The sequence below is a fragment of the Pseudophryne corroboree genome, chromosome 5 (genome assembly GCF_028390025.1).
Source record: "Pseudophryne corroboree isolate aPseCor3 chromosome 5, aPseCor3.hap2, whole genome shotgun sequence".
Classification (NCBI taxonomy): Eukaryota; Metazoa; Chordata; class Amphibia; order Anura; family Myobatrachidae; genus Pseudophryne; species Pseudophryne corroboree.
In genome coordinates, this window is record NC_086448.1 from 545370239 (window position 1) to 545394519 (window position 24281).

Sequence of the window (24281 nt, forward strand, 5' to 3'; positions counted from 1 at the left end):
ATGGAGATAGTGTCTGCTGAGGAAGTCTGCTTCCCAGTTGTCTACTCCCGGAATGAATATTGCCGACAGAGCTTGTAGATGTTTTTCTGCCCAGCGGAGGATTTTTGTCGCCTCTGCCATTGCCGCTCTGCTTTTCGTTCCGCCCTGCCTGTTTATGTATGCGACTGCTGTTACACTGTCCACCTGGATCTGCACGGGACGGTCTTGAAGAAGATGTACCGCTTGTTGAAGGCCGTTGTAAATGGCTCTTAGCTCCAGAACGTTTATGTGAAGGCAGGCTTCCTGTTGTGACCAACGTCCCTGGAAGTTTTCTCCCTGAGAGACTGCTCCCCAGCCTCGGAGACTTGCATCTGTGGTTACTAGGACCCAGTCCTAAATACCGAACCTGCGTCCCTCTAGCAGGTGAGAGCTGTGCAACCACCACAGGAGCGAAATCCTGGTTTTTGACGACAGGTTTATCTTTCTGTGCATGTGTAGGTGTGACCCCGACCACTTGTCCAACAGGTCCCACTGGAATACTCTGGCATGGAACCTGCCAAACTGTATGGCCTCGTAGGCCGCCACCATCTTCCCCAACAACCGAATACACTGATGGATCGACACACTTGATGGTTTCAATATCTGTTTTACCATTTTCTGGATTTCCAGAGCCTTTTCCAGCGGAAGAAATACTCTCTGAACTTCTGTGTCCAGAATCATCCTGAGGAAAGATAACCTTGTCGTCGGTTCCAACTGTGACTTTGGGTAATTTATGATCCACCCGTGTTGTTGGAGTATTGACAGGGATAGGGATATGTTTTGTAATAACTGCTCCCTGGATCTCGCCTTTAACAGGAGGTCGTCCAGATAAGGGATTATATTGACTCCTTTCTGACGAAGGAGGACCATCATCTCCGCCATCACCTTGGTGAATACCCTCGGCGCCGTGGAGAGACCGAAAGGTAACGTCTGGATTTGGTAATGACAATCCTGAATCGTGTCAAAGTCAGAAAAATGTCTCTATGCACGTTGCCATATTTGCACCGCACACTGGTCCGTGCTGCGCGTGCGTACGCTCTCCCGTGAAGGCGCATACCCGCAATAGCGTGCACTCGCAGGCGCGGTATGCGTATTTACGGTAGAGTTTATGTAGTCGTAGCGTGCGACTCATTCGTTACATATTTTCACAATTAATGTAGTTTATAGATCATGGTCCCTTTGATAGTTTCTGAAAGTTTGGTTAATATAGAAGGTCCCTGAGCTAAGGAATCCCTCTTTGTATCGTACGAAGGGTCTAACAGGAATCATACAGCAGTGTTTGGTACCCATCGGAAGAGTATTTAATTAGCAATATTCCGGTGTTGGTTTGGAGCGTATTAATCGCTCGTGCGAATAGTTATGGACATAAGAAGTTTATGTCCATTTCTACTATTTACTCATACTCAGGTATGCGGCGGGAAACCTAGTTCCCCACCCACCTGAGCTGTTTGAAATCGTCACAGCCCACCTGTATGAATCAACCTATGACCTTTTGTTATGATGCAGGGCCGAATTCCGACGTCCAATGGACAATGGGATTGTAGGGACTGTAGGATTGCATTGTGTGTGGGGCATAAATAGGCAGGCCGACCACATCCAGCTCTCACTCTTCAACGGTTCTCATTGCTGAAAATCGGGTGCTGGATGTCCAGGCGCATGCGATCGTTTACCCTTGTGCGTAAGTTTTTCTCCGTTATCATTGTCTTTCTGTGAGCCAATTTCTCTCATCTCTCTCCGTCTCTCTCTCTCTCTCTTTCCCTTCTCTTTCTCTCGTATCTCCCCTAGACTAGTATTGTATTGTATTAGATAGTATTGTATTTTGGTTAGGAAGTCTTTGTTATATTGTAGTGTATCATTTGTACTGTTATCCCCTTTTTACAAGTATACTAGATATAATACAGTTAATAGGCTTTGGACCCTAAACCAGTATCTGTGTATTTCCTATAGTGTTAAGTGTTCACTTGAGCGTCGGTGACGCTCAAGCAGCTTTGTAGTTAGTCAGGTTACACAAGGTTGCACTTACACCCTGTATTCACATTAAGGTATTCCGTGTATTTCATTGGTATAAGGTTTAGACATAAAGGTATAGCGTTGTGAGCGTCTGCGCCGCTGGTGATCTCCTCGTGGTCTCGAGCGTCCGCTACGCCATAGCGAATCATTACTCTAGTCATAGCCAATAACGTGTCCTGTGATCGCTGGGCCGTGAGCGAACGTGACGCTTGAGCGTCTCGCCTACGGCTGAGCGATCGTTACGCAACTAGCGTACCATTACGGTACTTCTTAAGTAAACAGCGTACAGTGTTCTTAGCTTCATAAAGGGTTGTTTATACGACAAGGGAATTTAGCATTGTCAATTGGGGACTCGTCCTATCCTTCTCATATCTGCACTAGGTAGATCAGCAGACATTATCCCCCCAGCAAAGGGTGGGAGGTTGTCTCGCAGTGCTGACGGGATAAGCGTCTGCTTCGCTTAGATAAAGAGTGCTGAAGGAATCCGGGAACCGGAAGTAAGAACAAAACGCTTGTGTCTTTTAAAACTGTTTTATTTCTCTTCTGTCTTGCGTATACACGCACGCATACATTTATCTGCATTTCTTTTTCAAATTTCGTATATCACTATTCCTGTTTGCCAAGTTTTATAGTTGATTAGAAAGTGCAAAAAGAGATTTGCTGTTATTTCATAGTAGAGGTAATAGTTAAAGTATAGACCAACACACGGCTTGTCTGGGAGATAAGACAGTCAGTGTGGTGTGCGGTAGATGATCAGGGATCATCTACATTGATAAAGGTAGAAATTGTGTTACGGTGGATCTTTGTTTTGCGTACACGTGTCCCTAACAAAAGACTTGCGTACGCAATCCAAACGGCAGACGCACGCAGCGTACATTACGCAACGTAGCGTCTGGTTACGCAACGTAGCTCAAGTCACGAAAAGTTGAATTAGCGCAAAGCGATAATTAGCGCAAAGCGATAATTAGCGCAAAGGCGATAAGTAACGCACAGCGGTAAATAACGCAAATCTATTTTTGGAAAATCTGAAATTTAGCTTAACAGATCCTGCTCCTAATTAGTAACACTGTTGGACTGAAGACAATTTCTGCGCAGAAATAGATATAGAAACAAAAGTGTACATGTGTTGAGTGAGTGTGGTTTTGTATACAAAAGTTTATATAACTTTAAGGTGGAACCAAAAGGAAAGTCGAGTACTCGTCAAGGGACACACGTGTAAGTGACATATACGGTGGCTAGGGAGGCATCCCTGGTTAAATAATATTTGAGCATTAGAGTATAGCGGACCATAAGGTAACAGACCAGGAGGTCATTAACAGAAGGTAACAAGACCAGGAGGTCGTAAGGTACTAAGAGGTCCGCTATAAAAGTCCAGTGGCACAACGCCTGGGGTGTTGGTGCAGAACCCATATAGGCCATAAGCTCTTGCTGAAGGAATCGCGGCCGGAAACATCGATTCCATTGATCTTTCAGTACATGACAAGTAGTGCTTGTGTACTGAACGATTGGACCACACGTAATTGTGTGCAGTAGTTAGTAATCTGACCTAATACCATTAGAGTAAAGTGGTCACAAACGCTATCTGTACATTCTGACGTGATTTGTGTAATTTTTTATTTTTGGAAGGGAAGTTCGCTGGTCACTCAGGAACTATCTAACAACCCCACCTTTACTGGAAAGAGTAAGTGTCCTGCGGGTAACCCTCATATGTTCCAGTAAACTGAAGGTTCCATAGGGGCCCTGTATCGAGTACGCCAGCACCATATCGGTGTGATCAGGTCGTATTGGTCGAGGTGGGCGAGTGAGTGGGGTACTCGGTAAACCGCCACCGCCGGCCTACTGTGGAGTAATTTGGTTGTCTGTAAAGGCTTGCTGAAAACCTTGATACAGAAATCCAAGGAGGACTAAGCAACACCTGCAGACTATGGGGGCCAGTTGCTCAGGTAGGGGGCGATCAACCCTGGTTCAGGTTGATTCTGTGAACCGACCAGTTGGGTCGGCACGATATGTAATGTGTGAAAAATACGGAAGTCACACCGAATCTTTATGTGATGAATGGGAGAGAATGACTGTACAAGACAGGGACAAATTCCCAAGAATAGGTAGCTTCAGTCCAGACGTGTTACAAAATTTAAGGAGGAGGATATGTCTCGTAAAATCATCAAAGAGACGAATTCAGCATCATGATTACTTACAGTTATGGCACCAGGAAGGTGAGATACAGAGAGGTTTGGCTCTGGCGGCGGGATCTGGGGCAGTCAGGAAGCTGATAGCCACAGCTCCACCTCCACCATACATTGCAGGAGAGAAGTTGATTACGGAGAGAAACGCACTGGGTTGTAAAACACAAACTCTTAGTAACCCTGTAAATGTTAATGATGTTAACCAAATAACTCATGCAAGTATTAACCCGTGCAAGATGTACCCTGTTTTGAACCTTCCTCAGGAGTGTGATCAAGAAGAAGATTCGGCAACAATTTCAGCGCTCTCTCTAGCGGCCACCATATCAGAAACCACAGTAGGAACTGCACCACCCACGAGATTAGTTAAGGCCCCTAGCGGAGGGATAGGTGAGGTCGTGTCAACGGGTAAGTACGGCACCATGCACTACACTGAAACAATTGTACCACAAGTTGTAGAATCTACGCAGAATGAGGCTGTTAGAATTGCTCCTGTAAAGGTGATAGTAGTTCCCAATGGGAAAACAGATGCATCAGGAGCCACACCCGTCAGGAACATTGCCATGTATTGCCCGTTCACTAGAATGGAATTGAGGACCATAGTGTCTGAATTCCCAGACCCCAGAAAAGATTTAGTGGCAAGCCAAAAATACATCAGGGATCTAGGAAACACTTTAGAGCCCAATAATAAGGATTGGCAGATAGTGCTAAGAGCTTGCTTACCTTCCAATGTCGACTCAGTTAAATTCTTGGCTGATTGTGGACTAGATAAAGATGTACCGCTTACAGATGTGTACGACCAGGATAATGTAAAAAGGATAAATTTACAGCTAAAGGAGTATTTCCCAGCCGTTGTTAAATGGAATAAAATATTTTCCATTAAGCAAAAGGAGTCCGAAACGGCAGCAGAATATTTCCACCGGGCACTATCAGAAATGGCAAAATACACTGGTATAGAAGACATTAAGACCAACCCAAACCATCGAGAAGTAGCAGTATCTGTACTGATGGATGGTTTGAAAGAAACATTAAAAGCTAGGGTACAGACCACACAACCATGTTGGCGAGGTCTGTCAGTGTCCACCTTGAGAGAGGCTGCTGTTGATCACGACAAAAACATCACTAGACACAGAGAGTCGCAAAGTGATAAGTTGATGTCCGTAAGTATACAGGCGCTGACCACAAGGCAGCCTGCGTATGTACCACCGAATCCTGTGGGTAAGGCAAGTGTAATAACATGTTTTTCTTGTAACAGACCGGGACACTTTGCACGAGAATGTAGAACAAAGAATGTACAAAGATCTTTTCAACCCCCTAGACAACAACACAACACACGACATTGGGAGCAGGGTCCACAGAGGCGGAGTTTTGAGCCACATACAGGGGAAACAAAAAGATATCCCCCGAACAGAGACTGGCAGGCCTCTGGTAGTTCCCAGCTAACTCCCCCACAAGTAGTTGCTGCCAATGGGATTCAGGGAGGTCAGCATACCCAATAGGGGTGTGGCCACACCTGTAATCTGCAGCCAGTTAAATTGATTGCCAGTCTTGGAAGCGAACCAGAGATTGCAATCAATGTAGCTGGTAAAACTTTAAACTTTCTTGTAGACACAGGGGCGGCCAAGTCAGTGATAAATTCGACAGTGGGCATGAGAACCACTGGTAGGACAATTCCAGCCATGGGAGTAACAGGAGTAGTCCAGCACTACCCTGTTAGCAAACCAGCCGAGATTACAATAGGGCCTTTGCATACCAAGCATTCCTTTTTGCTGGCTGCATCGGCACCAACTAATCTCCTGGGGAGAGACTATGTAAAATGGGTTGCGTCATTTATTGTACTCCTGAAGGTGTATTCTTGGACATTCCTGAGAATCACGCTCAGGAGGTACGAGACATGTTAGACTCCCCATCAAAATTAATGTCACATTCCATTATGACAAATAGGAACCCATCCCAAGTAGAAGAGATGACATCTCAGATACCAGAGTCACTTTGGACAAAAGATGGACAGGACACTGGATTAATGGCAAACGTAGCTCCAGTAGTTGTACAAGTAAAAGATGGTAGGATAGCTCCAAAAATCCCACAGTATCCTCTGAAGCCAGAGGTGGAGTTAGGAGTTTTCCCATTAATAGAACGCTTGCTACAACAGGGCATTCTGGTAAGAACGTCCAGCACAGCCAATAGTCCCATCTTCCCTGTTAAAAAGAGTGGGGGGAGGGGTTACAGGCTAGTGCAGGATCTAAGGGGGATTAACAAAATAGTTGAGAGTCACTTCCCCGTAGTGCCTAATCCAGCTGTCATCCTAATGCAAATTCCTCCCACTGCCAAATTTTTCACTGTTATTGACCTCTGCTCCGCTTTCTTTTCGGTACCTCTGCACCCTGACAGCCAATATTTGTTTGCATTCACATACAGAGGAGTCCAATACACGTGGACTCGGTTACCCCAAGGTTTCATAGATAGTCCAAGTATATTTTCTCAGGCTTTGCATGATTGTTTACAGTCTTTCCAACCAGACAGTGGATCAGTATTGATACAGTATGTGGACGATTTATTACTGTGTTCAGATTCACTGGAAGCATCTCTGAAGGATACGAAACAGCTCCTGTTTCATCTTTCAGACACAGGTCACAAGGTTTCCAAAGACAAGTTACAATTATGCCAAACTAAGGTAAAATATTTGGGACACTGTCTAACACAAGGACTGAGACACCTGACCGCTGATAGAATCCAAGCCATTAGAGACATGACACTGCCACAAACCCAGCAACAGATCAGGACGTTTTTAGGAATGTGTGGGTATTGCCGTAATTGGATCCCAGGGTTTTCCATATTGGCGTTACCTTTGCAGGAAATGGTCTCTTCAAACAAACCTGATCGGATTTCGCATACAGACGAATCCGAAACAGCATTTGAGAGACTCAAACAGTGCCTAACGCAGGCACCAGCACTAGGTATGCCAGACTATGGGAAACCCTTTGAACTATACGGAACAGAAAGTGCTGGGTGCGCAGCAGGTGTACTAACCCAAAAACACGGTGACGCCAGCAGGCCAATTGCATACTACAGCGCCCAGCTAGACACGGTAGCGCGATCCCTCCCCACATGCTTGCGTAGCGTTGCGGCGATAGCATTGCTAGTGACAAAAAGCGAAGATGTCGTGCTAGGCCACAACCTCACAATCCATACACCGCATGCGGTATCTGCCTTATTGAATTCTGCCCAAACCAGACACGTCTCATCAGCAAGGTTTACAAGATGGGAATTGGCATTAATGGCCCCAGTAAACATCACCATAAGGAGATGCAGTGCATTAAATCCTGCAACATTTCTCCCAGGTGTGCCTGGTCAGACACAAAGGGTGGAAGGTGAGAGTGATGGGGAAGGAGGATTTAATGCAAAGGGGGATACACATGATTGTATGGAATATTTGACCCAAAATTTTACCGCAAGGCCTGACATCAGTGACAACCCACTGGAAGATGCAGAACTCACGTTCTACACGGACGGTAGTTGTCATAGACAGTCAGACTCGGGAGACTTGTGTACTGGATACGCAGTCGTAGATGACCAAGACACCATAGAAGCGGAACCGCTAGGCCCACCTCACTCAGCCCAGGTTGCTGAACTGGTCGCCCTAACCAGAGCATGTGAATTGGCTAAGGGTAAGTCAGCCAATATCTACACCGATTCTAGATACGCCTTCGGGGTAGTCCATGATTTCGGAGCCCTATGGCGGCTCAGAAATTTCATGACGGCAGCTGGTACACCGATAGCGCATGCAGCATATATAAAAAGGCTTCTAACAGCGATACAGGAACCCGACAGAGTGGCTGTTATCAAATGTAAAGCACATACATATAGCCAAGACCCAGTATCCCTTGGTAACAGCCGAGCAGACGAAGCCGCAAAGCTTGCAGCTGCTACCCCCATACAGACAGACACCACACAACTGATGGTATTTAATACCATCAACACACAAAAGTTGTGTGAGATGCAGAATTTGTGTTCCACACAGGAGAGAGCAGTCTGGAAGGCAAAGGGATATGGCCAGGAGTCCTCAGGGCTCTGGACGGATGGACATGGTAAACCAGTGGCCCCCAGGGCATACCTTCCATGTCTGGCTGAAGCAGCTCACGGGCTGACTCATCTAGGCAAGGAGGGGATGTGCAAATTGGTAAGAGCATACTGGTGCGCCCCAGGATTCTCCTCTCATGCGAGTAAAAGAGCAATGTCATGCCTTACCTGTCTGAGAAAGAATATTGGAAAAGCAATACCTACAGAACCATCCCATATCCCACCTGCCGGCGGCCCTTTCCAGGTAATACAAATCGACTTCATTCAATTACCCCCATGTCGAAATTTGAAATATGTACTTGTCTGTATAGATGTTTTCTCGAATTGGGTCGAAGCTTTCCCAGCAGCTACAAATACTGCTATGTTTACAGCTAAGAAAATTGTGCAGGAATTTGTATGTAGATATGGTATCCCTAGAATCATTGAAAGTGATAGGGGTACCCATTTTACAGGTGATGTCTTTCAAGGAATGTGTAAGTTGATGGGAATTGATAGCAAGCTGCACACTCCGTACCGTCCACAGGCGAGCGCGAAGGTCGAAAGAGTGAACAGCACTATTAAAAATAAATTGAGTAAAGTAATGGCAGAGACAGGATTGACGTGGCCAGAAGCTTTACCCATTGTTTTGTATAGCATCAGAACCACTCCCAGGTCCCCTCTTAATCTGTCTCCTTTTGAAATCTTGTTTGGTCGACAACCGCATGTCATGATTAACCCCCAGGATGATTTGAAATGTAACAATGAAGTAACTGTAAAGTACTTGATTAACATGAGTAAGCAGTTGAGGAATCAAAATGATAATCTGAAATTGATGATTCCTGATTTACCAGATAGTAATTGTCATGACATTGAACCTGGGGATTATGTAATGATACGAAATTTTCTACGTTCAGGTTGTCTTATTGATAGATGGGAAGGACCATACCAGGTCTTATTGACTAGCACCACAGCATTGAAGGTGGCTGAGAGAGAGACTTGGGTCCATTCATCCCACTGCAAAAAGGTTGCTGATCCAGAGAAGTCCCGTGATAAGGAACAGACGGTAGAGGTTGTATCACTGGAGTGTCTGTTCCAGGAGGACTGAGGCGGCACCTGAGCCTTGAAGACCGAAAGCAGTTGTCGACTCCCTTCTCCCTTTTATTGTTTTTCTCCACTTCCCATCCCCTCTTCCTTGAAATTTCTTTTTTTCCCCCTTCTCATTCTTCTCTATTTCCTCCTCAAAGATGGACTTGCCCCAAGAGACTGTGATCCGGATTTTGATGTTAACCATGATGTTGACCAGAGCAGTCTGTTCCGGCGAGAGTACCATAGAGGTCGAGAGAGGTTCTGGAATGGGTTCCGATTATGATGATGGAGGCGTAGTTTTCCAAGATCAACCAAACCAACAAGCAAAGGCGAGTATCAGAAAACGATCCGATAGAAGAAATTGTGATGGATTGTTAGCTGAAGAAAATTGTATCTGTAGGCTCTGTGATAATCTGGTTGAAGATGGATGCATAAAGAAATGCCAATCCAGTTTTAATATCCATATAGACCGACATCCATTGAGTGACTATCACTCTTTAGTGGGTAATGTGTTAAACCAAACAGATTGTTGGGTATGCTCTCAAGTACCTCAGGGTCATAGCAAATCAGGGCTAGTACCATTTCCTTTAACGTTAGGGGAGGTACTTGAGCTAAATGGTGGGAGACCGGTGGACCGGAGGTTTAATATCTCCAGCCCTCCTAGTTTGAAGCTCCACCAATACCATGTGGATAGGTCCCTCTTATGTTTCAACATCTCCAATCCCAGAAAACCGGGAAATTGGGAAGTGTCATGGAGCAACCATACCATGACCTTTTCACACAGAGCAGATAGAATGCCTACAGATACAGAGCTGGTACGCCACATAGCCAGTAGAGGAAAATCTTTCCGGTATCGATATACCTTAGGAAAAAGGATTACTAGAGTTGGAGAGGTATCACCAGGATACTGTGCACATATCGTACAAACTGATACGTGCATTAAGCAGATGGAAGAATTAGGGTCAGGAGATTTCACCTGGAAGGTTTGTAACATGGTCATGTCCTTCTCCGTCCCATATGTTCTCCCCGATGATGCATATTTCATATGCGGGAGAAAGGCGTACAAGTGGCTTGCCCCAAACTCTGAAGGATTGTGTTATATTGGAAAAGTATTGCCTGAAGTGATGACTGTTACACATGACAAAATGAAGGACATACACCGTGGTGCCCAAGCTCCTTATACTCACACTCATTACGAGCACCGAGTTAAAAGACAACTGTCAGAAAGGTTAGAGCATCCGGCCTCTGATCTTATCCATGAATCCACCGGGATTCAGGTCCTGGTCGCGTTAGATTTCACTCGCACCGCTCGGGGAGTGATGAATTATAGATACATTTCCGCACTCGCCAATTTGTTAGATAATATCACTGAAATGTATGATGACACGTTTAGAAACACTGGAAGAGAACTTCAAGCGTACAAAACAGAACTAGTTCAGCATAGGATGGTTCTTAATTATCTTACAGCAGTAACAGGCGGATATTGTGTTACATTGGCAACACAGTACGGCATAAAGTGTTGCACGTATATCACCAATAGCACCGAGGATCCGGTAGAGGTCATAGACCAAAAGATGGACGATATTCTCCAATTAAAGTGGGAATTTCGTCGAAAACACAATCTCACCCTTGCTGCTGTAGGTAATGAGCTGACTGGTTGGGTGTCATGGTTGAACCCGCGAAATTGGTTCTCCGGTTTGGGGGACTGGGCTCAAGGAGTCATAATGGATGTTGGAAAGTTTCTACTATGTATCTTGGGTGTCGTTATATCGATTGGATTGATATTTAGATGCGGGCAGGCTTTAATGAGGTGCAAACAAAGTACAAGAGTGATGGGCTTGAGGAGCGAGGAAACTGTAATTAACCTGGATTTGATTTATGACCCAATGATAGAAACCAGGATGTGATGAAAATGCGATTATACGGTCCGTTTCTTTCACCTGTTTTTCTGCTTTTCTCCAAGATACAAAGACCCCCTTGGACGAGGAAGTTGACGAGACGCTATACAGACAACAGACAAGCACCAAAGATGAAGTTTTGACCACTTGAGAAATGGACACTTGATGAACTTTGCCATGGATCCCCAGTTTCCCTAGTACTTTTAAACTCACGCTAGCCCAACCTTTTTTGTAAATCTGATGGCTCAGACAAAGCTATTTGCTCATGCCCAAGGAGCAATACAGCGCAAAGAAGACGACTCTCAACAGATACCGAACACAACTTCGACGACAGATGTACATTTCCCTGACATAGAATATCATTGCATTTTCCATAAGTGTTCTTTATCTTCATCTCTACAACCCTCAGGTAATGACACACATAGACGATAGGGAATACAGGCACAGATATCAGCAACCACATACCTCCCCCATTCATGTATCATCAACTAAAATGTGCTCCCCATTTTGTTCAAAATCCGAAAAGAGCTCGGTAAAGTTTGACAGCCCATCCACAGACCTGTACCACAGGATAAGAAGGAATTCAAATGTATACTTCGCAATACCTCGAAGCTTGATTTACAACACGTACGGCACGATGATACATGACCCCCCAAACATGGACTCATACACACATGCTTCTACTTTCTCTCACTAGGTCATACCCTCTTCACACCTACTCCTCTCTCCTCCCTTACCCAACCATGGAAATCAATTAACCCCTGACTTGCATTTTTCTCCTTAAATGTTTTGTGGCAGTTATTATTGACTGCCAAAGGGTGGACTGTCAAAGTCAGAAAAATGTCTCTATGCACGTTGCCATATTTGCACCGCACACTGGTCCGTGCTGCGCGTGCGTACGCTCTCCCGTGAAGGCGCATACCCGCAATAGCGTGCACTCGCAGGCGCGGTATGCGTATTTACGGTAGAGTTTATGTAGTCGTAGCGTGCGACTCATTCGTTACATATTTTCACAATTAATGTAGTTTATAGATCATGGTCCCTTTGATAGTTTCTGAAAGTTTGGTTAATATAGAAGGTCCCTGAGCTAAGGAATCCCTCTTTGTATCGTACGAAGGGTCTAACAGGAATCATACAGCAGTGTTTGGTACCCATCGGAAGAGTATTTAATTAGCAATATTCCGGTGTTGGTTTGGAGCGTATTAATCGCTCGTGCGAATAGTTATGGACATAAGAAGTTTATGTCCATTTCTACTATTTACTCATACTCAGGTATGCGGCGGGAAACCTAGTTCCCCACCCACCTGAGCTGTTTGAAATCGTCACAGCCCACCTGTATGAATCAACCTATGACCTTTTGTTATGATGCAGGGCCGAATTCCGACGTCCAATGGACAATGGGATTGTAGGGACTGTAGGATTGCATTGTGTGTGGGGCATAAATAGGCAGGCCGACCACATCCAGCTCTCACTCTTCAACGGTTCTCATTGCTGAAAATCGGGTGCTGGATGTCCAGGCGCATGCGATCGTTTACCCTTGTGCGTAAGTTTTTCTCCGTTATCATTGTCTTTCTGTGAGCCAATTTCTCTCATCTCTCTCCGTCTCTCTCTCTCTCTCTTTCCCTTCTCTTTCTCTCGTATCTCCCCTAGACTAGTATTGGATTGTATTAGATAGTATTGTATTTTGGTTAGGAAGTCTTTGTTATATTGTAGTGTATCATTTGTACTGTTATCCCCTTTTTACAAGTATACTAGATATAATACAGTTAATAGGCTTTGGACCCTAAACCAGTATCTGTGTATTTCCTATAGTGTTAAGTGTTCACTTGAGCGTCGGTGACGCTCAAGCAGCTTTGTAGTTAGTCAGGTTACACAAGGTTGCACTTACACCCTGTATTCACATTAAGGTATTCCGTGTATTTCATTGGTATAAGGTTTAGACATAAAGGTATAGCGTTGTGAGCGTCTGCGCCGCTGGTGATCTCCTCGTGGTCTCGAGCGTCCGCTACGCCATAGCGAATCATTACTCTAGTCATAGCCAATAACGTGTCCTGTGATCGCTGGGCCGTGAGCGAACGTGACGCTTGAGCGTCTCGCCTACGGCTGAGCGATCGTTACGCAACTAGCGTACCATTACGGTACTTCTTAAGTAAACAGCGTACAGTGTTCTTAGCTTCATAAAGGGTTGTTTATACGACAAGGGAATTTAGCATTGTCAATCGCGAATCTCAGATAAGCCTGGTGAGGAGGATAAATGGGAACATGCAGGTAAGCATCCTTTATGTCCACCGACACTAAATAGTCCCCCTCCTCCAGACTCGCAATCACCGCCCGAAGTGATTCCATCTTGAACTTGAACCTTTTCAGGAAGAAATTCAGATCTTTTAGATTTAGGATCGGTCTGACCGAGTCGTCAGGCTTTGGAACAACAAAGAGGCTTGAATAAAAACCCCGCCCTTGTTGTGACAACGGTACCAGGACTATAACCTGGTCTTGACATAAATTTTTGGATTGCCGCTGTTACTGCTTCTCTCTCTGGCGGAGAAGCTGGCAAGGTCAATTTGAAAAATCGGCATGGGGGAACGTCTTGAAACTCTAGTTTGTATCCCTGGGATACTATTTGCAACACCCAGGGATCCAGGCCAGACAGAATCCAATCCTGGCTGAAGAGTTTTAGACGTGTCCCCACCCGAGCGGCCTCCCGCAAGGGAGTTCCAGCGTCATGCTGGGGATTTGGCAGAATTAGGGGTAGACTTCTGCTCTTGGGAACCTGGAGCCGGTGTGGGCTTCTTTGCCCTTCCCCTACCTGCAAAGAAGGGGGAACCTCACGCCTTTTTGTATTTATTGGGCCGAAAGGACTGCATTTGCGGGTGATAGGTCTTTTTTGCCGGTGCAGGCGCAGAGGACAAAAATGTTGACTTACCTGCGGTAGCCGCCGAGACTAATGCATCCAGGCCATCGCCAAATAAGGCCTCACCTTTATATGGGAGAGCCTCCATGTTTCTTTTGGAATCTGCATCCGCATTCCACTGGCAAATCCATAACGCCCGCCTAGCCGATACTTGCCATGGTAGCGACTTGTGAACTCAAGAGTCCAATATCCTTCATTGCTTCCAGCATGTAGGCGGCAGCGTCCTTGATATTCCCTAACTTAAGGAGTATCTCATCTTTATCAATCGTGTCAATTTCTGATGACACGCTTTCTGACCGTTTTTCAATAGCGCGACTCACACATGCGCAGGCAATAGTGGGCCTGAGCAGTGTACCATTGGTAACATAAATGGATTTCAATGTCGTTTCCATTTTGTGGTCTGCCGGCTCTTTAAGAGAAGCCGTGCCAGGAGCAGGGAGAATTACCTTCTTTGTCAACCTGGAAAGTGCACTGTCTAACACAGGGGGTGACTCCCATTTTTTCCTGTCTTCAACCGGGAAAGGATAAGCTATGTGAATCCTTTTGGAAATACGAAATTTTTTATCAGGATTCACCCACATCCCTGCGAACAGAGCATTTAGTTGGTGTGAAGGAGGGAACGTGACTTTGGATTTCTTTTCCTTACATAAATAAGCTTTGTATACTTTTTGCCACTTTATGATCTATCTCTCTGGATTCACTATTGTCGACACAAGAATCAGAATCCATGTCGGTATCAGTGTTTACAACATTTGCAAATGGTCTCTTATGTGACCCAGAGGGGCCGCCCGCATAAGGAATAACAGCATCCTGAAAAATCACATCTTCCACAGATTTCTCCAGCATGCAGTCTTAGATTCAGACTTATCTAATCTATGGTTAATCAGATGCATACTGTCACGTAGCTCTTTCACCCATGCAGGCTCTTGGTGTGCCGGTAGCGCCACCACAATACAACTCTGTGTCCCTAAAATGGCTTCCTCCAGGGAGGAACTCCCTGCCTCAGACATGCCTCACACGTGTACACCACACTCACAGACACACTGGGACTTATTTTGGGTACAGACCCACAGTAAAATCTGTCAGAGGGACACAGGATAGGAGCAGCCAGTTCACAAACCCAGCGCCAGTATTGCCTATGAACACAGTATATCCACAGCCCAAAAGCGCTTTTAAATAGTAATATACACTATCAAATGCACCACAATCGCTTTGTGCCCCCCTTTATAGCACCCTGTACTTGTCAGAAGTGGAGGAGAGGACCAGCGTGTTCTTTGCAGCTCTGAGGAGAGAGAGAAAATGGTGCTGAGTAGTGAGCTGGCTCCCTGAGGAAGAAGCTCCGCCCCTCAGTATCCATGACAATATTTATACTGGCGGGGGTAGGACTGTGCCAGCGGCATCTTATGCGCCTTTTAGCCAGTTTGAGGTATTTTTCATGCTGCCCCCCCCCCCCTGCACTACCTGTGTGTCTGGGCAGCAATGGCGCGCTGCGCTCCCGCCAGCCGCGCCGCACCTCAGCCGTCACTTACTTGATTGAAGATCATTCTTCTCATACTCACCTGTCTTCTGACTTCTGGCTCTGTGAGGGGGGTGACGGCGTGCTGTGGGAGTGAGCATCTAGACACGGCTAGCGTTCAGTTCCCTTCAGGAGCTAATGGTGTCCTGTCAGCCAGAAACGGAGCCATGAAGCTCTGAGGAAGTTGGTTCTGCTTCTGCCCCCGCAGTCCCACGAAGCAGGGAGTCTGATGCCAGCAGATCTCCCTGAAAATAAAAAGCCTAACATAAGTCTTTTCAGAGAAACTCAGTAGAGCTCCTCAGAGTGCATCCAGTCGACCTGGGCACATTTCTAAAACTGAGGTCTGGAGGAGGGGCATAGAGGGAGGAGCCAGTTCACACCCAATGAAAAGTCTTTAGAGTGCCCATGTCTCCTGCGGATCCCGTCTATACCCCATGGCCTTGATGTCGTCCCCAGCATCCTCTAGGACGTATGAGAAAAGGGACATGATAACTCATCTGCCTTAAGGCTCGTATTGACGGGCCGATGTGGGAGAGATGTGTGCTGAGCGAACCGCTCAGTACACATCTCTCCCACCGCCCAGCACAGCGCGATGTATGCTGAGCGTGCGGGGGAGACGGGGGCGCCGCTCATTTCACCCAGCGGGTGAAATGAGCGACCTGCTAGATTGGCCTGCATAGCAGGACAATCTAGCACCAGCGATAGCGATGCGCGAGGCTGCGCATCGCTATCGCTGTAGGCGGTACACACGGAGCGATCATGCTCAAAATCTAAGCAATCTAGTCAGATTGCTTAGATTATCGCTCCGTGAGTACTCCCCTTAAGGTTGATAATGCTAATTGAACCCACTTTTTGTTTGCACCCAAAAAAATTATTAAGTATGAAATAAAGGAATGTATAATGAACTCTCGGAGTCAGGCAAGATTGCTGAAAAATAAGTTTTTACTGGAATCTCCATATTTTGATTGACCAAGGGTTTCAAATTTCAAAGTGATATGTGGATTAGGCACTGAGATGTGCATTTTTTTCAGGATACACCTCAGAAAAAAATAGAGCATCAGTACTGGCATTTCCAAGCAATTTTTCAAAACTTTGACCCCCTACATCTTAAAAACTGTGAGGCCCGGGGGTATATGCAATTGCGGTCGACACCGTTTTTGGATTCGACAGGCGAAACCCTCCAGCCGGGACCCGAATTCGACATATTCAATAAATAATGGATTCGACAGTCCTGTTGTCGAAAAACGGACCAATTGACGAATAGTGGGCCGCCTTGATTCGACTTCATGGATGGCACAAAAGTGTTCAATAAATCCTGGAAAAAAAATGGGTGGGGTCCCCCAACCTAAGCATAACCAGCCTCGGGCTCTTTGAGCCGGTCCTGGTTGAAAAAATACAGGGGAAAAAATGAATAGGGTCCCCCCATATTTAAACAACCAGCACCGGGCTTTGCGCCTGGTCCTGGTGCAAAAAATACGGGGGACAAAAGACATAGGGGTCCCCCGTATTTTTAACACCAGCACCGGGCTCCACTAGCTAGAGAGATAATGCCACAGCTGGGGGACACTTTTATATTGGTCCCTGCGGCCATGGCATTAAATCCCCAACTAGTCACCCCTGGCCGGGGTACCCTGGAGGAGTGTGGACCCCTTAAATCAAGGGGTCCCCCCCTCCAGCCACCCAAGGGCCAGGGGTGAAGCCCGAGGCTGTCCCCCCCATCCAAGGGCAGCGGATGGGGGGCTGATAGCCAAGTGTCAACATAAAGAACATTGTTTTTTGTAGCAGAACTACAAATCCCAGCAAGCCTCCCCGGCAAGCTGGTACTTGGAGAACCACAAGTACCAGCATGCGGGGGGGGGGGGGGGGGGGGCGGCGCTGGTACCTGTAGTTCTACTGCAAAAAAAATACCCAAATAAAAACAATACACACACACACACAGTGACAGTATACCTTTATTACATACATGCACACCTACGTACACACATACTTACCTATGTTGACACGATGAGTCGGTCCCCTTCTCCACATTGAATCCACGGGGTACCTGTAAATAAAATTATACTCACAACAATCCAGTGTAGATCGGTCCTCTTCTGTTTGTAATCCACGTACTTGGCCAAATAAAAAAATGAAAAACAGACTTCCGGTGGGCGGGGCACCAAGCGTGGCCGCATTTTATCTGGGCTCCGGACCTCGGCTTTTCAGCAGGGGGATTATTAGCAGAATCTTGCCTCCCCCGTGGCTTGCTGTAGTGCCACCACATCCAGGACAGATTTGTGCTTGCTGTCAGGTCTGGAGTTCCTTTTTCTGCACCGGAGTCAAGCCTGCAAGGTGCAGGCATATATGACCGCCCCCCGCCATCTTGGGCGCGAAAGTCTGGGAGACGCTGGCAACTTCTGCTGCTACTGACATCCCACCCTTACTTCATCCACACTCCTCGGGATCAAACCGGCGTGTGGGTCAACACGAGATCACTCTCGGTATCATCAGTACACTCTAGGGGGGGCCCTTCCACTACTCTTGAAAACAATCTGCTGTGGAGTCCCCATAAATAGAAGTCCCTCCAGCATCCAACCCTCCGGCGCAAAGCTGCCTACTGTACCTCCACTGACCGTGTGATACCCGTGGGCTCCCCTCTCCACAGGTGCGCCATGAGATATCCGACTGCTGTGGTGGAATCTGCTTGCCCGGCAGCTTAATTTGCGGAGTGTGCTGTGCCGTCTACAGGCTTCCTCCTTTGAGTGCTTCATTGCCTGAGGCTACCCATTTGCACCTACGTCTGACCGTATACTACATGCACGTACTGTGTCTGCACTGAGCCAGCCTCCTATTATTGCTGGTCCTGCGTGGGACTCGTGTTCGTGTATCACACAGTGATAACCTGAGGGCAGTGGATCAAGATATCCCTAAAGGACTGTCTGTGGATTGCTACCTACTCCTCTGCTTTTGTCAGGAGTGTTTACAAGAGCTTATCTTACGGTCTCTTCATAGTGGACATTGCTCTTGTACTCCCTTTGTATGTATCTTCTCCCCCACACTTTTGGGACTGACATTTGACACCTGCATCTCCTGGCTGATTACGGTTCCCTGGTAAAGTATACTCCACACACAGATAGTGGCTGAAGATTTACGGACTGAACATTAGTGTGAACTGTTTAACCCTTCATTGTGGGATTTACACTTTCTATTATTTTTCTGAGAAACTGCACCTATTGTTAATATAGTACCTTTAAACTGTCTTTATTCATACTGTTTTAAATCATACTTTTGCCATTAGTTTGCTACGTGTACTGTGAATGTAATGCCTTATGTGTCATACTGCTTTTCCTCCGTTTGATTACTAATATAGAATTGTTTGAGTGCACATCTACTGTACCTAGAGACACTTTATGTTGTACTTGCCATATGTGACACAGCTCATATACTACTGTTTGCTGTAGTCTGTGATATTATCTATTAGATATTCACACTTTTTGTTTAATATTCAGGTTTCTCCTTTCCTCCACCTGGTCATTGGGGTATAACGTTGGCTTTAACCAAACCAGGTCTACCAATGATTGTAGTTCACCCCTTGCCAGTCACTGAACTGGCGGAAACCATTGCCCAAACCCTTTTGTCCTATTTTGATAGCTGGATGGCTAAAATAGAATTGACACTAAATGCTGCGCCTACTACATTGGAGCCACAGGCAAATTGTGTAACCAAGGTTACGGATATCCCCTATGATTTGGAGTACCGGGTCACTCCTTCTCAACAATCACCTGCACAGCAGTCCAATACCCCTTTGTCCATGCCTGCTGAAGTTGCTATATCCTCTTACAAACACACCCAGATTTCTTATTCTCTGGTGGGGACCCCAACATCTCTAGTAGACTCCTTTCCCTCTCAGACTATGGGGACAGATTTATCTGGTACTAGAGAAATGACAGCTGACCAACAATTCCCCCAATTTAACAACATTCTTTGTTTGAGATCTGATGGACTAGGTGTGGTGGACATTCCCTATCATGAGCCAAAATGTTTGACTACAACTAGCTCTTGGATACTGGTCTCCCATACTAGTCTTGTACTTGTATGTGCCCGTAATGCATATACACCGCTTTTATTCCAGGGACCCCTAGGCGCTGTCACTTGAATCGTGTATTTACTCATACTGTATTGGCCTGCCTATATATAACCTTCCCTTAAGATTTAAACTACGGCAATTGTCACCTAATATATTCTTATTGGTTCTGTATATGTCAGCATCTGGATCAGAATGTGCCCTTTATACATGTACTGTGTGTCTCACATTTGGTTTTGTAAGTATTGCGAAATGCTTACATACAGTATAATTTTTTTATTTTATTTTTTTGTTACTATATTCAGGCAACACAATATGTTTGGTTATAACAACGGTCAGAGCCTAACTAACCTAAATGTCAGCATGAATAATGTTATAAAACTATTTCATACCCTTAGCTATAGGGCCTGAATAGTCATTTCATGGAAATGCTTTGCTGTTATATTATGGATAGAGTCCTACTTTTTTCCATTCTATGTAGTATTATAGGGCTCATTGCCTTTATTATAAGATAGTACTCATCCATATCTCTTCTATCTCTACATCTCTACATCTGATACTTTTTATTTTTTTAAATTCCTGTTTTGTTTTGTTTTTGTTTGTTTGTTGTATTTTTTGTTATATTTCAGTAGTCAGTTGACTGTTCTCAGGACATGAGCTACCACCGTAGCTCCTGTTCTTCCTGTTATGGTTGGAAAATTAGAAAACTGGAGTGTTAGAAGCATTGCATCACAAGATCGGTCTATGCTGAATATCTGTTCAATTTTTGCCCTTTCTTTGTGTATCCTATATGAATATTTGTTATATGTATCACAAACTATACCTCGTAGAACTTGCCAACCACCTTCAGTTGCACACTGTATTGTCATATCTGTAATACTGTAGTCCTCAACTCTATATGCAGATTATATACTGCTTCTGTACCTTATACTGATGCACATGCTTCAATAAAAAATATTATAAAAAAAAAAAAAAAAAAATGAAAAACACGATCCACGCACTGAAAGGGGTCCCATGTTTACACATGGGACCCCTTTCCCCGACTTGCCGGACCCCCCGTGAGGGTCCCTTCAGCCAATCAGGGAGCGCCACGTCATGGCACTCTCCTGATTGGCTGTGCGCATCTGAGCTGTCAGTCAGGCGGCGCACTCGAGATACAATGTAGCGCATAGACGCACCATTATATCCAATGGTGGGAACTTTGCGGTCAGCGGTAGACCACAAGAGTGACCCCACATAACCTTGCGGTCTACCGCTGACCGCAAAGTTCCCACCATTGGATATAATGGAGTGCCTATGCGCTACATTGTATCTCCAGTGAGTCGCCTGACTGACTGTTCAGGCGCGCACAGCCAATCAGGAGAGTGCCATGACGTGGCGCTCCCTGATTGGCTGAAGGGACCCTCTTTGACAGCAGTCACGGGGGGGTCCCGCCAGTCGGGGACAGGGGTGTAAACATGGGACCCCTTTCAGTGCGTGGATTCGGGTTTTTTTTTTTTTAAACCAAGTACATGGATTACAAACAAAGAAGAGGATCGATCTACACTGGATTGTTGTGAGTATAATTTTATTTACAGGTACCCCGTGTATTCTACGTGGAGAAGGGGACCGACTCTTCGTGTCAACATAGGTAAGTATGTATGTATGTATGTTGGTGTGCATGTATGTAATAAAGTTATACTGTCACGGTGTGTGCGTTGTGTTTTTTTGGGGGTATTTTTTTTGTAGTAGAACTACAGGTACCAGCGGGCCCGTTTTCCCCCTGCATGCTGGTACTTGTGGTTCTCCAAGTATATTGCCGGGTTGCTGACGTCAGCGGTGACGTGTCGGGGGCGGCGCAAGAGATCACATGATCTCCAAGTGCCGCCTGCTACATAGAGAGTGAACGGGAGCTGGGGCAAATTTACCCGGCTCCCGTTTACACTGACCAGGTTCCCGTGAAGATCCCGGGACCAACCCTGCTCGATTGCAGGGTTGAAATGCCGGGGCAGGAATCCCGGGATATTGTCCCTGTACCCTTTCACACTGAGAAATTTCCCAGGTCGGTGCGCGTTCATGTGCAATAACCCACAAAATTTTGGTCTGTGTGAAAGGGGTATTAGTGTGCCTTGAGGACCGTGGTTGGGAATGCCTGCTATAGATTGTAAGCTTGCGAACAGGGCCCTCCTACCTCTATGACTGTTATTACCCAGTTTTGTTATATCATTGTTATTTCCAATTGTAAAGCCCAACGGAATTTGCTGCGCTATGGGGGTAATTCCGAGTTGATCGCAGCAGGAACTTTTTTAGCAGTTGGGCAAAACCATGTGCACTGCAGGGGAGGCAGATATAACATGTGCAGAGAGAGTTAGATTTGGGTGGGGTGTATTCAAACTGAAATCTAAATTGTAGTGTAAAAATAAAGCAGCCAGTATTTACCCTGCACAGAAACAAAATAACCCACCCAAATCTAACTCTCTCTGCACATGTTATATCTGCCCCCCTCCTGCAGTGCACATGGTTTTGCCCAATTGCTAACAAAATTCCTGCTGCGATCAACTCAGAATTACCCCCTATATAAGAAACTGGTAATAAATAATAAGAATTTACTTACCGATAATTCTATTTCTCATAGTCCGTAGTGGATGCTGGGGACTCCGTAAGGACCATGGGGAATAGCGGCTCCGCAGGAGACTGGGCACATCTAAAGAAAGCTTTAGGACTATCTGGTGTGCACTGGCTCCTCCCCCTATGACCCTCCTCCAAGCCTCAGTTAGGATACTGTGCCCGGACGAGCGTACACAATAAGGAAGGATTTTGAATCCCGGGTAAGACTCATACCAGCCACACCAATCACACCGTATAACCTGTGATCTGAACCCAGTTAACAGCATGATAACAGAGGAGCCTCTGAAAGATGGCTCACAACAATAATAACACGATTTTTGTAACAATAACTATGTACAAGTATTGCAGACAATCCGCACTTGGGATGGGCGCCCAGCATCCACTACGGACTATGAGAAATAGAATTATCGGTAAGTAAATTCTTATTTTCTCTAACGTCCTAAGTGGATGCTGGGGACTCCGTAAGGACCATGGGGATTATACCAAAGCTCCCAAACGGGCGGGAGAGTGCGGATGACTCTGCAGCACCAAATGAGAGAACTCCAGGTCCTCCTCAGCCAGGATATCAATTTTGTAGAATTTTACAAACGTATTTGCTCCTGACCAAGTAGCTGCTCGGCAAAGTTGTAAAGCCGAGACCCCTCGGGCAGCCGCCCAAGATGAGCCCACCTTCCTTGTGGAGTGGGCATTTACAGATTTTTGGCTGTGGCAGGCCTGCCACAGAATGTGCAAGCTGAATTGTACTACAAATCCAACGAGCAATAGTCTGCTTAGAAGCAGGAGCACCCAGCTTGTTGGGTGCATACAGGATAAACAGCGAGTCAGATTTCCTGAGTCCAGCCGTCCTGGAAACATATATTTTCAGGGCACTGACAACGTCTAGCAACTTGGAGGCCTCCAAGTCCCTAGTAGCCGCAGGCACCACCAATAGGTTGGTTCAGGTGAAACGCTGAAACCACCTTGGGGAGAAACTGAGGACGAGTCCTCAATTCCGCCCTGTCCGAATGGAAAATCAGATAAGGGCTTTTTCAGGATAAAGCCGCCCATTCTGACACGCGCCTGGCCCAGGCCAGGGCCAACAGCATGACCACTTTTCATGTGAGATATTTTAACTCCACAGATTTAAGTGGTTCAAACCAATGTGACTTTTGGAACCCAAAACTACATTGAGATCCCAAAGTGCCACTGGAGGCACAAAAGGAGGCTGTATATGCAGTACCCCTTTTACAAACGTCTGAACTTCAGGGACTGAAGCTAGTTCTTTTTTGGAAGAAAATTGACAGGGCCGAAATTTGAACCTTAATGGACCCCAATTTCAGGCCCATAGACACTCCTGTTTGCAGGAAATGTAGGAATCGACCCAGTTGAATTTCCTCCGTCGGGCCTTACTGGCCTCACACCACGCAACATATTTTCGCCAATTGCGGTGATAATGTTTTTGCTGTTACATCCTTCCTGGCTTTGATCAGGATAGGGATGACTTCATCTGGAATGCCTTTTTTCCTTCAGGATCCGGCGTTCAACCGCCATGCCGTCAAACGCAGCCGCGGTAAGTCTTGGAACAGACAGGGTCCTTGCTGGAGCAGGTCCCTTCTTAGAGGTAGAGGCCACGGATCTTCCGTGAGCATCTCTTGAAGTTCCGGTTACCAAGTTCTTCTTGGCCAATCCGGAACCACGAATATAGAGCTTACTCCTCTCCATCTTATCAATCTCAGTACCTTGGGTATGAGAGGCAGAGGAGGGAACACATACCCTGACTGGTACACCCACGGTGTTACCAGATCGTCTACAGCTTATTGCCTGAGGGTCCCTGGACCTGGCGCAATACCTGTCGAGTTTTTAATCATGTGGAAGACTTCTGGGTGAAGTCCCCACTCTCCCGGGTGGAGGTCGTGCTGAGGAAGTCTGCTTCCCAGTTGTCCACTCCCGGAAT

General features: G+C 46.1%; 1 long non-coding RNA gene across 2 annotated transcripts in view; it reads right to left on the reverse strand.

Moving 5' to 3' along the window:
- LOC134928015 (uncharacterized) overlaps positions 1–24281 on the reverse strand; it is a 133289-nt gene that overhangs the window by 81664 nt on the left and 27344 nt on the right. The window contains exon 1 of one of the 2 annotated variants that reach the window (XR_010177806.1): positions 18291–18489. The exons of the other annotated variant lie outside the window; for it this stretch is intronic. This is a non-coding gene — a long non-coding RNA (uncharacterized LOC134928015). Of the gene's footprint in view, positions 1–18290; positions 18490–24281 lie in introns of those variants that run through there. 2 annotated transcript variants of the gene reach the window in all.